Below are 5,713 nucleotides of genomic sequence, written 5' to 3' on the forward strand. Positions count from 1 at the left end.
CGGTCATGCCAACTCAGCCTGTGTTGCAGTTATTCTGGTGCTAGCTTCCTTCCTGGAACAGGCTGTCTATCTAAATTCCTTCAGGTGGTTAAGTGGACCAGGTGTACAAAGCACTTCTGGAGTCTTTTGAGTTCTCGTTGCTTTTGGCTCAAGACAATCCATGCGCCAAAGTGACATATTTAGGGGTCACCTCACTAGAAAGGTGAAAAACTCCTACAAAGTCCAATATTGGTTTCTGATCAGACAACAATGGAAGGAAAGACCCCCCGTTACAGTAGTATCGGAAAAGACAAGGTACCTAGGATTAAACTTAGTAAGAAATGTTTAAGGCCAATGGGAAGAGCATTGTACAACTTCTGAAGGACAGAAACACATGCCAAGTGCCTGGATAGCAAGACCATAAGGACTGCAATTTTCTTTGAGTTTCTTCACATATTTAATGTGATCTGCATAAAGATATAAACATTAGGTCCTCCCTGGTGGCTCAAAACACAGACTGTGAAGCTGTCTGAAGCCACTGAAGCATGAGTTCAATTCTTGGCTGGGGAGGCGATTCTCATGGCCCAGCAGACCTCTCCTGATCAGCTGCCTGCTCCCCTCAGCAGTGTATTTCAGTCAACCTGTCTATTCTGCTCCCCACTCTGTCTCTGGTGAATCCTCTCATTCCTAGCACCCTCCGGCCTGTACCCCAGCTCTTATATAAATAAATAATTAATTTTAAAAAGATGTCGACAATATTAGTATTTTTAAGTAAAATGGGTAATTTTGTTACAGGGCAAGGTGAGGGGTATTCCAGAACCCAAAACCTGCCCACTCTAAATAGGTTCTACCACCCACGGCATCAAGACAAAACATCTCAGTATGTAAGACCTTTAATGGAAAGGAAATTTAATACAAAAAAGAGGAAGAATGAAGTCTCGAAATCAAGTAGCCAAAGTTACCTGTCCCCTCATGCGTAAATGCCCAGTCAAATAGGCCCAAAGCAGGGTCTCTGAGGTTTGAAAGCCCGCCACAGTCTAAAGCACTTGGTGGGGACCCACGGGAAAGGGGCAGAGGGGCCCAGCACATCTGGATCAGGAAAGAGCAAAATATAAACAAGATAAAAGCTGTCATTGCTTTTTTTTTTTAAGAGTTAATTATTTATGCTTACAAGAACTGGGGTACAAGACAGAGGTGCAGGGAGTGAGAGGATTCACCAGAGACAGAGTGGGGAACAGAACAGGCAGAATGACTGAAATACTCTACTGAGGGGAGTTGGAGAGACAGGGGAAGTCTGCTGTGCCATGTGGGTCACTAATTCATGCTGCTGTGGCTGTGGATAGCTTCTCAGTGCTGTGCTTTAATTCCTTGTGCTACCAGGGAGGCCCAAAGTTGTCGTTGTTAACCTCTCCGTGGGTCTCTCCCCCTCATTTGTTTCAAGCAGTCCAGGACCAAAAATACCAGTGCAGCCTTCTCACAGCTCTCTGCCCATGTGCCTCCTCCAGCTCTCCTCTGGCTCCCCATCCTGCTTCCTTCCTCCTCCAGTCCCCTCTCTGGCTTCTTTTTCTGCTCAGCTCCTCCCTTTCTTAGGTGGGGCAAGGAAACTGGAACCTCCCTATTTCCTGGAGACCACCCTGTTACAGTTTCAAAGCTTGTTTTCTAAATACTACAAGAAAAGGCAAGAAAACTTTCATAACATGAGTTCAAAAGAATGACATTTTAGGACACTATAATCAGAATGAAGTGGCCCAAGCACGGGATAAACATGAGCCCCAGGAATGAAGCCGGTTAGATACAGACCCGAATACAAACCATATAAATACTTGGTAGATTGGTAATGGACCAGTGAAGTGCTTGCACACGTGGGATAAAAAGGTCGGCCCAAGTTATAGACATGTATAAACGACCCAGTTAGGTTTTATGTGAATTTTTTAGACTGACAAATTTAATCTTTAAAAAAGTATACTTTTAGGGCCCTCCCTGGTGGCTCAGCAGGTTAATGCAGCACTAAGAAGCTAAAACCATTCCCGGCCAGGGAAGTGACACACATGGCGTGGCAGGACTCTCCTGGCCTGCCCGCTGCTCTCCTCAGCAGTGTACTTATCTATTGGTCTGTTCTGCTTCCCATTCTGTCTCTGGTGAATCCTTTCACCACCCCTGCACCTCTGGCCTGCACCCTAGTTCTGTATGCAAATAAATAAATCTTTTTAAAAAAAAGTATACTTTTGGCTCTCCCTGGTGGCACAGCGGGTTAAAGTGCAGCACTGAGAAACTAAAGCCACTTCCGCATGAGTTCGATTCCCGCCTGCCCCAGAAGTGACCACATGGCGCGGCAGATCTCTCCCGACCCGCCCGCTGCTCCCCTCAGCAGTGTACTTCGTCAGTCTGCCTGTTCTGCTCCCCACTCTGTCTATGGTGAAACCTCTCGCCGCCCCTGAGCCTCTGGACTGTACCCCAGTTCTGTATGCACAAATAAATAAATCTTTAAAAAAAAAAGTATACTTTTAAAAGAATAGATGCTGGTCCTCCCTGGTGGCGCAGTGGGTTAAAGCACAGCACTAAGAAGCTAAAGTCACTTCAGCATGAGTTCGATCCCCGCCTGCCCCCTAGGTGACCCACATGGTACAGCGGACCTCTCCTGACTTGCCCGCTGCTCCCCTTGTAACAGGTACTGGTTTCATGGACTCTGCCCCCACTCCAGATACTGGAACTACTAATCCCATCAATACCAAGGAGAAGCACGCTGGGACATGAGGGCGGAGCTGAGCAGCCAGGTTGGGATAAAACCAGACATGTGGGCTCCAGGGGCCTCTTGGCCCGGTGCTTCGCCGCTGGTCATTTTGGTTCTCAATCGGTTTTCAGCCTGCTGGTGGAGTCCAAGTCAGCAAAACTGGTAGCACATCCTAGCTTAATTCGTATTTCTCTCCCTTTTTCCTTGGGTTATTCCTTTACTCCTTGTAAATAAATCCATTATTGAACCTTTTTGAATGTGTCCATAATATGAATCGTAAGCGCGCAGGTGAGGACTCACAGACAGGCAACCCAATTCACATTGGGGTGCTCTGTGTTTTGTCCCAACTTCTGTGACCAGCCGCAAGAAAGGAAGGTGGGAGGCAGAAAGGCTGAGCAAGCAGAGTTTATTGTTCTCGGACAGCAGCTGAGACGGAGACCCTAGGGTGCGGTCTGCAGCTACTGCCAACTCAATAAGGGGGAAAGGGTCTTTTATACAGATCTAGGTTCACATTCCAAAGGGGACTCATCTCTGTGCCCCTGGTGCTAGGCCCAGTTTCTCCCACCTGTATCTCCCAGATGCTAGGCCGTTGACTGTCAGTCTTTTATCCCCTTTAGCTAGTCCCATATCAAGCTTGGATGCAAGGCTGAATTCTTACCTTGTCGGTAAACCTTTGGTTCCCAACACTCTGTTAACACCCTCAGCAGTGTACTTTGTCTGTGGGCATGTTCTGCTCCCCATTGTCTCTGGTGAATCCTTTTACTGTCCCTGCACCTTTGCCTGTACCCTAGTGTTATATGCATAAATAAATAAATCTTAAAAAAAAAAAAAGAATGCTGGAGGAAGGCAGCAGAAAAGCAAAGTGCTATTGCTGGACTGAAATGCAGGTTTTAAAAATCAAGACAGAATTAGATAAGTAAAAACAGTTATAGTCAGATGCAATTTTTCTCTTACCAGACAGTTGGAAAGTTTAGTAGTGGCACATGGTATTGGCATAGCGATTAGGAAAAACCCAGTCACAGTCACTGATGATGGGAGTGTAATTAGAGTGACCTCAAAGAGGGCTACTAAATATTGGACAGTATTTATTAAAGTACAAATGCCTTGATCTAATAATGTCCCTTCTGCAATTTATCCTACAGGTAAACTCAACCACAGGTGAAAGTATCTGTGAAAGAGTACTACTGCAGTATCAAACAGCAAAACAAAAAATAATCTAAATGCCCATCAATGCAGGACAGGTTAAACAAATTATGAGAAATAGGTGGATGTATGAGGAATCTTTCATAAATGCAAATGGGAGGGGGCTAACATGCAAAGTGCTTCAAGGCTTAATGTGAACAAAGCAATACTCTTGCTATATTGCCATTTTTGAAAAAAATCCAGCACACACATACATATATGAATATGTGTGTATGTGTGTATATGGATACACACATACTACACAAATTTTTCTGGATTTTATATATGTATGGCTGTATTTTCTTATATAGGCATTAAAAGAAAACTTCTGGGCCCTCCTTGGTGATGTGATGGGCTAAAGCACACAGTACTATGAAGCTATCCACAGCCACTACAGCAAGAGTTCGATCCCCAGTCAGGGAGCTGACTCAAATGGAGCAGCAGACCTCTCCTGACCCACCCGCTGCGCCCCTCAGAGTGTATTTAAATAGATCTGCCTGTTCTGCTCCCCATTCTGTCTGGTGAATATTCTCACCACTCCCCACCCCACCCCACATATGTGGCCTGTACTCCAGTTCTGTATGCATAAATAAGTAAATCTTTAAAAAGAAAAAGAAAACTTCTGGAAGATTAACCAAGAAACAAATCCCGAGGAATAGCTCTTAGCTGTTTGGGCGTGACATGGGAAATGTGGCTGGAATGAAGAGTCTGAGGGACAATTCTATAGTATGCCTTGTTAATCTTGTACAATTTTTAACTCACGTGACTCTATCTACTGCTCAAAATTTACTTATTTTAAAAGTAACATAAACATGTTCCTTCCCTGGCTGCCAGAAGTTCCATTGCCATCATGAAGGACACCGTAACTGTCTGGGCCAGCAAGTTCCAAACCAACAAACTGCTTCAGGGGAAACAAATGTTCATGGACCCGTCCTTCAGCTTGGGAAGGCCACAGCGTCGAAGTCAGAAATTCAGGGAAAACGAGCTAAAACTTACAAGACCACCCCAATAGGTCTGTCACACAAGCTATGCAACCTTTGTCACCAGACATGGTCGGATGGAGGGGAAATGCTCTGAAAAATCAGACTTTCCACGCTGACTTATGTTATGACCTCCCTTTTTTGTATAATCGTAATATAAAATATTCTGAGCAACCTTCAGTTTACAAATGGATTGCCTCAGCTGCATAAGGCTCTGCCTGGCCCAGACAAACAAGCACTGCACCAGGGCGAGAAATTCCTCTTGAAGTCAAAAGTGATTTTACAACTGGCTGATTAAAAAAAGCAATCGGCTGTTTTTGCAGTCTCTTTTACAGTGGGATGGAGGAAAACCCAAATCTCATCACTCTACTATCTCACATAGCCTTCTATTCAGTTTCTAAAGAATCACTCAAACTTTCTACTATCTAGCCTTTAGATATGGAAATTCACCCAAGTAACCCATTCAGAGCTATCAGTTTTTCTACTACTAGAAGGAATTCACATAAGCCTTCTAACTAGTTGTTCAAGATTCTACTATCTAGTCTTTAGATAAGGTCATTCGCCCAAGTCTCCTATTCAGAGCCAATTAAGTTTTCTACCGTCTAGACTTCAAGGAAATTCACTTAAATGTTCTAACAAGTTTTCAAAGAACTTTGCTATAATTCGATTCGCAAGGTATTTCCCCTTCCTGCCCTCACTTTACTTTACCCCCTAGATGTCTCAATGAGAATGAAAGTGTTAAGTAGTAGATAAGGTTTAAGGGACTTTATTTTGGTTAATCTTCACTGTGGTAAATATAGTAATATTAGCCTTAAACTTTGTGAATCTATGTACCTGTTTT

The sequence above is a fragment of the Condylura cristata genome, unplaced genomic scaffold, assembly GCF_000260355.1.
Source record: "Condylura cristata isolate star-nosed mole 26May11 unplaced genomic scaffold, ConCri1.0 scaffold00023, whole genome shotgun sequence".
Classification (NCBI taxonomy): Eukaryota; Metazoa; Chordata; class Mammalia; order Eulipotyphla; family Talpidae; genus Condylura; species Condylura cristata.